The sequence below is a fragment of the Mauremys reevesii genome, linkage group 9, assembly GCF_016161935.1.
Source record: "Mauremys reevesii isolate NIE-2019 linkage group 9, ASM1616193v1, whole genome shotgun sequence".
Lineage (NCBI taxonomy): Eukaryota > Metazoa > Chordata > Testudines > Geoemydidae > Mauremys > Mauremys reevesii.
Window position 1 is genome coordinate 42,497,962 of NC_052631.1, and position 13,009 is coordinate 42,510,970.

At 41.0% G+C, this 13,009-nt stretch overlaps 1 protein-coding gene and 1 long non-coding RNA gene across 3 annotated transcripts in view; one reads left to right on the forward strand and one right to left on the reverse strand.

The window, feature by feature from the left end:
* The window catches only part of LOC120371774 (vertebrate ancient opsin-like), a 156,064-nt gene that overhangs the window by 124,637 nt on the left and 18,418 nt on the right, over positions 1 to 13,009 (forward strand). The window lies entirely within an intron of this gene.
* LOC120371779 overlaps positions 1 to 13,009 on the reverse strand; it is a 49,291-nt gene that overhangs the window by 21,058 nt on the left and 15,224 nt on the right. For both annotated transcript variants that reach the window (XR_005584572.1, XR_005584571.1), the window contains exon 2: positions 1,005 to 1,098. This is a non-coding gene — a long non-coding RNA (uncharacterized LOC120371779). The remainder of the gene's footprint in view (positions 1 to 1,004; positions 1,099 to 13,009) is intronic.

Genomic DNA, 13,009 nt, shown 5'->3' on the forward strand with positions numbered 1-13,009 from the left:
GTAATTTTTTTTTTTTTTTTTACTTGCAAGCCTTCCTGTGAGTCAGGCCAGGAAGAATGAAGGCTTGGGGTCTCACAGGACATGTGACCATGTCACCTGGTACTGGAATCCATCTAAAACCTGAGGCTTTTCCATTTAGAAGGAGGGGTGGGGACCCAGAGAGACAAAAGATTCCCACCTTGTGCCAAAGCTATATAAGAGGGTGGAACAGACCAAAGGAGGTTCCAGTCACGAGAAATCCCTTAGCTACCATCTGAGCTGGAACAAGGACTGTACCAGGGAAAGGGATTGTGCCCAGACTAGGAAGGAGACCAGTCTGTGAAAGAAGCTTATCGAAACATCTCTGAGGGTGAGATTTAATCTGTAATCAGTTTCTTAATGTATTAAGATTAGACTTGCGTGTTTTGTTTTATTTTGCTTGGTAATTTACTTTGTTCTGTCTGTTATTACTTGGAACCACTTAAATCCTACTTTTTATACCTAATAAAATCACTTTTGCTTATTAATTAACCCAGAGTAATTAATAACTGGGGGAGCAAAAAGCTGTGCATATCTCTCTATCAGTGTTATAGAGGGCAGACAATTTATGAATGTACCCTGTGTAAGCTCTATACAGAGTTAAATGGATTTATTTGGGGTTTGGATCCCATTGGGAACTGGGTATCTGGGTGCTGGAGACAGGAGCTCTTCTTATGCTGTTTTCAGTTAAGTCTGCAGCTTTGGGGCACGTGGTTCAGACCCTGGGTCTGTGTTTGCAGCAGGCTAGTGTGTCTGACTCAACAAGGCAGGGTTCTGAAGTTACAAGCTGGCAGGGAAAATGGGCTTCGAGGTAGTCTGAGCACATCAGGTGGCAATCCCAAGGGGGTCTCTGTGACTGAACCCATCACAGTCACCTTGCACATATGGATGATACGCAACTTCTCATATTTTATAGACAGCTGAAAATGGGAGCACGTACACTGGGAGGACAACAAAGATGACACAAGGACACTATCAAGGCTCACCTAAAAGCTGGCCATGTCAACTCATGTGCATGGGAAGGTGCTGCTGCCACCAGATCAGGATGGTAGTGATCTTGTTGGTCTGCATCTGAATACACTGAGAACAGCCAAACAGAATAATCCAAAAATCATGAGTGAAGAAAGCAAGCTGTAGCAAAAACACATGGCCACGTCCGCCCGACACCCAGACACATCTGCAGATACCTCATTGGTTTACATTCACACAAGACGACACACTGAAATAGAAACTTACCCTGATACGTCGACCACGACAAGAGACTGCAGCAAAAGAAGCATTTCCAGCCTGCTCTGGATGGAGGCAAGCAGGAGCCATGCTGCTGTCGGATCCCCAAAGAGAAATAATTGCTGACTCATCCAGAATTGAACATGCTCGCTCTGTCTCAAATAGTGCCCAAAGTGCAACCCTTTCTTTAGTCTGCTGGCTTGCCCCTCATGCTGTTTCTCTCTCTCTCTCAGGGAGGGGAGTGTTACTGTCAGTATTATCCACAGACAGGTATAGAACTCCCACCCACATTGTGGCTGACCCATGTGCCCAGCCCATGTGGGGGAAGAGTCTTTGCATACTCCCTTCTCTCACATTGAGAAGGACTATAGGGCCTTGTCAGTACCCATTAAATTCATCATGAAGATTCCCACTGATTTCCATCAGGCCCCTGCTTCATTTAAAGTGTCAGGCTTCAGCCATTTTTTGCTAGAATCCTGTTTTAAAAACAAGTTACTAGAATGTCTGTCTTTTTTTTTTTAACTGTGAGAAAAGTGGGTTCTTCATTTTCAAATCTGACTGGTAGGATTTTGCCCAAATTCCATCATCTCCTGTCCCTGACTCCCCCTCACCCCCAATTATTGTAGGGAGACAAAGCATGGGACATTTCAGCCCCAAAAGATCAGATGTTTTTGAAAGCGATGAACATGCATCGATGATGCATTATGACAAGTACTGTTTTGGAACCTTAAGTCTAGTAAGCACAACCAGCAGCCACTGAATTATTGCATAGGCTGCTACCCAGCTAATCTAACACGCATTTTTGAACATGTTCATTCATGTTAGGTGGTATATATTTTTGGTGCTTTCCTGGGGGTTCATTTCTCCCACCCATCACCCAACACTGAGAACACAGCTCCCACCAAGGCCAAATTCAAGATTGAGGTACACAAAAATCAGTGGACCCTTTTTGAAAATGCATGCCCTGATGGCACCCAAAGGAGATCAACACAGCAGGCAGTGAATTAACTGAGTGCGTCAGAAGCAGCTGTAACTGTTTTCAGGAATGGGATAACAACTTCTAAACACATCTGTGTATTGAACCCTTAAACTCGCAATAAAATGCATTTAAAATGTCAAGTGTCAGAGAAAGTGGTAATTTGTTTTAGGGTTTCCTGTCTCTGGGCACTATCTTGCCTAGGGTTAACGTGAGATGGACAGGCCTATGATTACTCAGGTGGTCCTGCTTATCTTTTTAAAATATTGGCACAACATTAATTTGGAACATCCACAGTGTTCCAAAGCTTACTCGAAAGAAAAATTAAACATGAATGGCCCAGGAAGCTCTTTAACCAGCTTTTAAAAACTTTTTGGGTGCAAGTTATCCAGACCTGCTGATTTGAAAATGTCTCAGCTTAGTAGCTGCTCTAACATCCTCCTGAGATACCAGGGCTATGAATACATCATCTGTTTTCAATGTACAACAACAAATAACCATCTACTTCATCGACACTAAAGTTTTCCCGGATATATACAGTGGGCTGTTTAATTATACTCTTGACCTGGTAATGCTTGCATTCTCAAAACCTTCTGGTCTTTTTAAAAAAATGATTGTAGTGTGGAGGAAAAGGAGATGTTCAGAACATCTAATTCAGTCCATACACTGCTGAAACTGCACTATTTTGGGAGATGTGGGTCACGAACCAGTTTTAATAGGGTCACCAGGGCTGGCATTAGGCTTCCTGGGATCCAGGCCAAAGCCGAAGCCCGAGCCCCACAACCTGGGACCAAAGCCAACGTTCAAGGGCTTCAACCCTAGTGTCAGGGCTCAGGTTACAGGCCCCCTTAGGCTTTGTTCCCCCAGCTCCCATCTGGGGCTGCTGGGTTTGGGCAGGCTCACGCTTCAGTCCCCTGTCCCGGAGTTCTGTAGTAATTTTTGTTGTCGGAAGGGGGTCGCGGTGCAATGAAGTTTGAGAACCCCTGTCCTAGTCCTAATACAAATGTAACAAGTGGATTTGACAAACTGGAGGAAGCACTATGGTAACAAACATCCACACCTTCGATTTTTGCATTAAATATGTGCATTTTCCCACTGATCATTCATCTGTAACCTCTATCCTGCTGTTCTTATTCAGGCAAAACTTCAATGGGAGTTCTCCTGCTGAAGTCTATTCAGTGGATGGGGCTGCATGCTCACGTCCTTTGCTATATAAGTAATAAAAGGGAGTTAATCCTTCACAGACAGTTGGTTTCTACAAGGACACCCAATGCATAGACAGGGCACTTATGGGGGAAAGAAACGATGTGCATGTAAGCTGAAATACAATAGCATTCTACTGAGTGAGTACAGGCCTGATCCAAAACCCAATGAAGTGAATGGAAAGATGCTCTGTAAATGCATCAGTGCCACCAGTGACAAGTTTGCCCTCACCTCCTTGAAGAATTTATTGCTATTTCTAAACCTTTGTTTAGAAAACTTTGCTTAGTGCCTGGATGGTATGATGCTAAACAGCTATTCATTAAAAAACTATAGATGACACTCTCCAATTAAAAACACAAATGACAGATTATTAATTCTAGGCTCCGTTCTTTTTTCTCTCCAGCTGGTCTCCCACTGACCTAATGCAATGAATCTTTGAATGGAAAGCTATCCATTTTAGCTCACATCAGGCATTCAATCCTCAGTCTTATGAGGGGAGATCATGGGCTTTTCAAGCTTTTCTGAGTGAGCTTTCTGGGGCTTGCTTACCACACTTTGAAACTATCTTAAAATTGTGTTGCAGCTGTAGCATATTCCAAACTAAGTAGATAAAATATACAACATCTGCTTTCTCAGTCAGTAATGGGAGTTGCTAGAATTCATATTAGCTGTTCAGTGCAGATGAAATTCACTCCTGGCGTATAGCCAGAACAAGCTATGGGCACCGCTTTAGCCCTATGTTGAGGGCATAAGTGAGACATGAGTGGTGCCTGAGATTTATGCTGGCTCTCCACATAGTGGTGTATTTCATGCTGCCTGTATAACACAAATGTCGGCTTGTGGCACTACTACTCTGCATGACACAGGCACAGGACAATGACCTTGGTGAATTGTGTAACAAAGCATAGTTCAAATCCCTAAAATAAACAAATACAGATTCATTATCACAGACTTTAGGTGTTGTTCACACTATATAAAACTTTGTTATGCAGAATGACACCTTTGAGAAAATGAATGTTAATTGACAATAGATGGATTAGTACCATAGCCATTCCCTGGCTGCCTCTCTTGTGCCACACAACTACAGCTCATACAGTGTGAGTGTGAGTGTGAGAAGTCAGTTGGGAGTAGAAGATTTTGACTTCAGAAACAATCATGTAAATATTACCATTCACCTGGAAAATCTTTAATTTGTTTCTTCCTGAAAACTCATCTTCTACATTCACCTTCTGATGCAATTTTTTGAAGACTTAAATGATGCAAACATTCTGCAATTTCTAATTACTGTCAGCACAGACCAAGTTATTTACAGCACCTTAAAATATTTTCTTCAGTATAAACAAATCTCTCCCTATGGTCTTCACCATTATTTTCTTCCCATAAAAATTCCAGGTAGAGCCATATACAGCAGACACCAGTGGCAGGACTATGTCATCTCAGAAAAGTGGAATTTGATTGCCCTGTATGTCATTTTCAGTCTTCAATTCCTCCCAGCCCGTTAAATGGAAACTGTGAGTTGAGGCAAGTTGAAGACTAAAAATGCTGTGCAGAATCAAGGTAATGTTTCCTCTGCTGAAGAACGTCTGCTCTGGAGGAAGCCCATGGAACACTCATGAATAGAAGGCTAGGTAAGTAAGAATATGTTCAGTTTTGTCCTTTGCAATTGTTCTGGTAGAGTTCAGAATCCACGTGAAACAGTAAAATACTGTGGCACTTCTGACAATAAAAATAAATCTGATGAAAGGAGGAGAGAGAGGCCTAGTAAGCCTTGTTTTCTCTGGGGTTTTTTATGGTTTGAAATGGGGAGAGAATTTACATTTGTACGGGTTGTCAGAGCCAAGCTGGAAAGATGCAGAAATAACCTTAGTATCAACTATCCACGATGTTTTCCTCATTGCTCTAGGAAGTACTGTCTCCAGGAGAGACATCACAAGTCTCCTCCTTTCTCCGATACTGTGTTTTAGTCCCTGTGTCTTTACTCCTGAATATATTAAACATCATTATATTTTGTTCTAATACAAGCTGTATAATGCTTCCTAGTTTCCAAAAAATCCTCAATATGTTTGCATGTGTGTTTTCAACCTTCTTATGGCCATTGCTTCAGTGTAACTCCAGCTCACCAGGTGAGGGTGAAGTTAAATACAGGATATCAGTGTTATTAGTAAAACTAGGTATGGTTAATCTGTGAAATAGATGTTAAATACTACAAGTCCCGGTTCCATTGAAGTTTATGGGAGTTTTGCCATTGAGGTTACTGGGGTCAGGATTTACCCCAGGCATAGTTTGGATATAGCTTTCAACATTGGACATTTCTGTAGTATATTTAAAGTTTGGCAATGACTTTTTTTTGGCAAAAGCAATCCCATGGTCATTTATGCTACAGAGAAGCTGGTTATGAATTATCCTAGATTCCTTGCAGGACTTCCTGTAGCTCCAACCTTCTGGGAATGCTTTCAAGCCTTATAATTCTAGTCATGCTCTTTTTATGTTAAGATTCAGGCCCTGAGTTACCTGCCCATGTTTTGAAGGATCCACTCATCTCTGTTCTTATTCAGGGAAGTATTGGTGGGATGAAGTCATTATTATACTAAGCAGTTCAATATCTACCTCAGGGTATTACATGGCATATTAAGAAGCACAAGTAAATCTAAGCATAAAGGACCTGATCCTAAGACCACTGAAGTCAAAGAAAAGACTCCATTGACTTAATTAGCTCTGAAAGTCTGACTCAGAGGTGCCTCAATCTGTGTACCAACTTCTTGTACATTAAATTTGAGCCTGAAAGGTGCTGAGCACTTGAAGACAATGGAAGCTTTAAGCTCTAAAGCACCTGTAGACACTCAAGGCCCAATTTTCACAATGCTCACTAAAGTCAATAGGCGCTGAGGACACCACACAGGATTAGAAACCAAACAGCCTTCAGTTATCAATACAAGTGAATACGTATGCAGTCAGTTACCAATTTTATATTTGGAAATTGCTATTTGTACACAGTAGCATGATCAAAAACAGGTACACAAGATTAGTGCACAACTGAAGATGTGTGACGGGATCCCAAGGGTACTACCTGGAACTGTGGGACTCCTGTGTCCTCTTAAACCTCCAGCCTGGGCTGGCTCTCACAATGCTTTGCCAGTGACAACGGTGCCTGGAGGGGGCTGCTGCTTATCATTCAGCCACCAGCATGCAGAGGCACACCCAGCTAAGTTGCATGAATGCTTTCCAACCCATTCATGAATGATTTGCTGGTGTTTCCCAGTGTCTCCCCCAAGCCCTCAGTCTTGTAACCCAGAAATAGACCATCTTGCACTGCTCAAGACCTTCTTTTGAACAGTGCAAACTTAGTCTGCTACTTCATCAAAGGAAAGGGACATGTACCAGCATTTGTAACCTAGGCAGATTTCACAAGCACTTCAGACAAACTCACTGGTAAAGATAAAACATTAAAATAAGTTTGACTACAGAAAGGCAGATTTTAAGTGATTATAAGTGGTAGGCATAAAGGTCAGTGATAGCTACCAAAGAAAATAAAATGTATGCACACAGTCTAAATCCTAAACCTTATTAGACTAAGCAGTATTTGGATCAAGCAGTTTCTCTCACCCCACTGGATGTTCCAGGTAGGTTACAATTCTTAATACACAGGCGGATTTTCCTTCTCAGCCTGGGACCAATCTCCTCAGTCCAAAGTCTTTGCCTTATCAGCATTCTTGTTGCCTTCAACGGAGGTCGGGGAGGAGAGAGGTAATCGCATGATGCCACTGTCTCTTATTTTATACCCTCAGTCTATGTCTGGGACAGTATTTTCCAGGCACATGTCCTGGTGGACCTTGACGAGTCACAGAGTTGAGCAATCCCTGTTGTGTGATGCTTGTGCAACTCTTACAGAATTGTAAATCCCTTGTTTACAACTCATAGGCTGATTAATAATTGTTTAATGCCCACATGGGTGTGGATCACCTCCTTTCTCATCTCTGGAGAACTAGCAGTGGCCAACTCCCAAACTCACAATGTATTTCAATAACCATACAATGAAATAACTTCATACACACTAATAATATACATATTTTGACAGAACAATGGGTTTCAGCAGATCATGACCTTTCATATGAGATATTTTACATGGCATGCTTTGCATGAAATATCACAACTGTATAGCAGTGATGAATATTGGGGTTACAGGGTGCTACTTTCAGGTACAGTATGTCACAGGATTATCCTTATAAAATCTGTCTCTAAATATTCAACATCAGCAAAAACACGGTCATTGGCTAACAGACACTAGAGTGGAGTTCAGTGGGAGTCAGAAGTCTTTCCATTATTTCAGTGACAGATGGATAAAGCCCCAAGTATCTCAGCAATTTAGTTATTCCAAGCAATTCAGCACAAAAAATTAGCTACTTTGCAGTTTTATGGTTCCATAGGTTTACATATCACTTATGGACTCTAATGACTCAGCATCTATTGAACCCAAATATTTTCAACTTCGACTCATCTGGGATCAAAATCTACAGCCAGTCTTCCTTTCTCCATTTCTTATATTTTCTCTCCCCCACTTCTTACTGTCTTGTTTTTAGCAGAACAACAAATTTTTTTTGGCAGCCATTCCACAATTCCTACCATCTTCCGCTAACTGACCATCCTTTGACACAGCACTTTCCAAGCACTTCCTGCTAAATAATTTGCCAGATGTCTGCTTAAAAACCATCTGTTTTTGGCAGATGTTAACATCAAATGCTTATCAGATCCTGAAAGTTTTTGATTTCTCCAGTGACTGAAACCAGATCCTGTTTCCCTCCTGATTTAGATATACACTTGAATACCATCAAGTTGACAGTTCTTGGGGTTGACAGACAGTTAAGATAATGCCAAGTCTGAAAAGTCAACATGCTGAGACAGTACATGGTTCAGAAAAGAACCACTAATACCCTGACTGTTCAACTTCTATTCCTCCTTAAAGGGCTAAAAAAGTTTTGATCTTACAAACCTAAAATTCCTTTGCAAATCAGAGCTATTTCTTTAACATCTTGCTGTTAACAACTGAACAGAGTCAAATCTTTCAGGAATTTTCCTCTCACACCAATTTTAAACTGCAATATTCAGTTATGGATCATGAACAACTTTCCTCTTTTTGGAGACAACTTAGATTCAACAAACAGCATCCAATGTAATGAGCTACCACTTCTCTTTTAAACCTAATTATCTGGCTGATTGATGCACAACCTTCTAATTGATAAGGCTGACACCTAAATCTTATGGTACACTTTAAAATGGCAGATCCATAACTCATAAGATTTTACTGAATTTTTTTACATAGAAGAATAAGCATCATAGACAATATGCAAGGTGTATATTTTGCTGACTGGATAGTTTGATTAAAAAAATCTCAAAATGACAAAATTCTGTTGATAATTTAAAATACTACATATGTGATAATATATATATTATCTGGAGTTGAGGTTGAAGGATTAAAAGTATTGTCTAATGAATAAAAAAGGAAGTGACTATGGACCTGCCTTCACTGCAACAGTTAGCTCAATTTAGCACACAAGTTACTTCGCTCAGGCTAGGTTAGCTCAAGTGAGAGTAACCACAGTGGAGTTACACAGAGTGATTTGATTAGCAGCACAGAGTGATTGGGCTGGCTGATGATGACTTGTAGCTGGAGCTGCTGCATCTCCACAGCATTACTAACTCCACCATCAGCACTCCTTGAGTGTCAGCCCCATTCTCCCAACAGGCTAGCTCCCACTGCTTAACCCAAGCCAGAGATCTGTGTGTGGAGAGGAGTTGAATTAGGGGGTAATGCTCAAGTTATAACTCAAACTAATTGTGCTGTGAAGACACACCCTATGGGGGGTATGTTTCAGGATTAACCAGTTTATACATTAGTTGGGAGCAATAGCATAAAGCTATTACAGCATGGTACTCAATTTGATTGTTCGGCCAGGGTATTATATTTATATACAGTGTGAATGTAAATATGTACACCATGTATGCTTATGATATATGCATACACATCAGAAGCATATCACATCCATCTATGGCAAGTTGAAGAGGGGTATGTGATGGGTTCGGTCACAGAGACCCCCTTGGGACTGTCATCTGATGTACTGAAATTACCTCTGAGCCTGTTTTCCCCTGTCAGCTTGGGACTTCCAGAACCCTGTCTTGTTGAGCCAGATATGGTAGTCTGCTGCAACATAGACCCAGGGTCTGGTTTACGCCCCCCAAAGCTGCAGACTTCACTGAAAACAGCTCAGCAGGTTACCTATCTCCAGCACCCAGACACCCAGTTCCCAATGGGATCCAAACCCCAAATAAATCCATTTTACTCTGTCTGAAGGTTATAAACACATAAGTTGTCCACCCTCTATAACACTGATAGATAGATATGCACAGCTGTTTTCCCCCACCCTCCAGGTATTAATCACTTACTCTGGGTTTATTAATAAACAAAAGTGATTTTGTTAAGTATAAAAAGTAGGATTTAAGTGTTTTAAGTAATGCCAGAACAAAATAAGTCACCAAGCAAAATAAAGCAAAAACACGCAAGTCGAAGCCTAATACATTAAGAAACTGATTACAGGTAATATCTTACCCTCAGAGATGGTCCAATAAGCTTCTTTCACAGACTAGACTTCTTCCTAGTCTGGGCCCAATCCTTTCCCCTGGTACAGTCCTTGTTAGTTCCAGCAGACATCTCAGATAGTAAGCAGGGGTTCTCTCATGACTGGCAGCCCCCTTTGTCCTGCTCCACCCCCTTTTATAGCTTTGGGACAAGGCAGAAATCTTGTCTGAGCTTGTCCCCACCCCTGCCTCATCACTGTTTGGGGATTGGTCCTGCTTTGAGCGGGGGGTTGGACTAGATGACCTCCTGAGGTCCCTTCCAACCCTGATATTCTATTATTCTAAGACCCCTAGTCTCCATTCTTCCTGAGTTGGTGCACACATACACAGGAAGGCATGCAGGTAAATAAACCATTTACAACCAATTGTCCTAGTGAATGGGAGCCATCAAGATTCTAAACCACACTTTGCATAATTACAACAGGATCTCAGAGTTTTACTTCATATTTCTAGCTTCAGATACAAGAATAATACATACATACAAATAGGAAGAATATATTCAGTTGGCTATAACCTGGGTTATACCTTACAAGAGACCTTTTGCATAAAGTATATTCCAGTTACATCATATTCACAGTGATAAGCATATTTCCATAAAACATATGGAGTGCAATGTCACAGGGTGCAATAAATTACTATGCTAATTATCACAGTCCCATTACTGTATGTTTCATTGCCACCTGACTTACTCTAAACTAGTGCTGTTTGGAAAGGAAAATGGAAAAATATTTTCATTACATTTTTCAGATTTGGGCTCCCCACTCTTTTTGCTTTCCCTTTTTAGCACAGAGTGCAATAAAATGAAATATATATAGGGCTTAATTTCCCTCTTCCCCTCCCCACCACCCATTTTTCCTTTTGCTACAACTTTTCTAAACTTTCTCAAACTTTGGAAAAGTTACTTTGGCAAGAGAACAAAAAAACCTTACACTAATTCTGCCACTCTGACTTTTCCAAGTGAGGAAGTTTTGAAAAGTGTAGGAAAATAAAAAATAATGGGAGGGGGGAACGGGGGAATGAAAATGAAGAAAAACTCTGTACATCATTCATTTCACTGAAATCAGTGAGGATAAAAAGAAAAAAGAGAGAAAGGGATAATATATAAATATTTGAAATTGCTAAAATATGATTGGCAAAAAAAGGGAAAATTTGAAAAAAAACACAAACCTTTTTACAAAGTTTGCAGTCTCTTGGGGCGGCGGGGGGGGGGGCGGGGAATGTGTAGGCAGAAACCTATCAGATACTTGTTTCAGAATTTCAACTGAAATTTCATCCAGATCTAATTCTAACATTCCAAAATACTTAGCCACTTTAAAGAGCTGCCTGGAAAAAAAGTGTTTCTGCTCTTTATCCCCCAAATGTGGTATATTCTCTTCTAAAATTATCCCAGTCTGAGGCCTGGAACATGGAAGATTAGGTCCTGCATCTCATAACAGCTCTTCTAGACAACAAAATGTCACAACTTTAATTGGACATCTCACAGCACTACAGGACTAGGAATGGGAACTTGATTCCAGTTCCCCACCAGGGGACACAACACTTATTTCTAGCTGTTGAAAGGCCAGAGATTATCTTGAAAGCTAAGACACTTCAAAAGTACAGAATAGCTATTTTAGGCTATTAGTTTTCATTTGTCTTCTGAGCCCTGCACAGTTGGACTCTTGGTAAATAACCAGGGCATTGTGAGGAAAAAGCAGGGCTCTAGACTTCACTCACCACCTATGGAGAGGAAAGCACAGCATGAGGTTGCCCCACCATAAGGAGTAATAGTGTATCATGTCAATTTCCCCTGTGCTCCCTCTATGGGATGTGGCTCTCCACCAGCCTGCAGTTAGCCCTGGAAACCTTTACCTACAAAATAAACCATCCTCCCGGTAACCTTTATGAGATATATTGTGCCCTTATAATTTGGTACTTACTGAAATATTTCAACAACATTTTTATTTTAAAAGAAAATCTATTGAAAGGAGAAACAAGCAAGCAGAACTAAATCCTTTTAGTGTCCCTTCTTTGGGAGGTAGTAGAGGGGAAAATATATTTCAAAGTCTTCAGCTGTAAAGTAAGGCCTGGTAATGTATTTTCTGTTCTCTGATCAGTTCGGTTTGTTCTAGCAGGCTGCTTCTCTGGTTAATACTGCATTAGCTCTGACTTTGAGAGCAGAGTCTTTGAAACAGACAGCTCTGCCTTTCAAGTGGTACAATGGCTCAGGTTGATGGTGGCATTTTCAGAAGACTGGCTACTTTTATTTTTTCATAAGTCGTAATTCAGAGACTTGGTAACAATATGAAAAACTGTTCTTTTTTTAAAAAAATAGCCACTTCTTTGACAACTGTTTGATACTTCCTCCACCCCCAGCTGCCTCATGCTTAAACAATGCTGTGGCAGACTGACCTACATCCACTTCAGTACTCTCCTTTCGCTGTCAGGGATGGGGACTGCTGAGCGTAGTGCTTTGAAAACAGAAGTGCCTAGCAGGAAACAACTAACTTCCAGGAATACCAGAGCAGCCCTCCACCATGTTATTGACAGCTGTGTGAGCGAAACACAGGTTGATGCTGTAATAGTCCCTGGCTGGATGGATCATGAAACCAGGCAGGAGTAAAGAGGACAGTGCTGCAGCGGGAGCTGTGGGTGTGATGCTGTATATAAGAAAGATGACCATTTGTATCATTGTTGCTACCACTGTCATACAATTGCAACAAATCTGATACAAAGTATGTCATGTAAGGTGTCAATGGAAAAGCTATGATTTGCTAAATATGATTAGCCTGTTTATATGCTTGTTTCATCTGTATCTGACATTAAAAATATTTGCTACATACTTGTATCTTAAATGTGTGTTGTATTCCTGGGTGACAGCCCTCAGACAGAATTTACATCAGGGCTAGAGAGCAATGTGTTGATGGCCTATGAAGGACACTCCACTCTCAAGTGCATGGGTGGGATTCTGTGGCC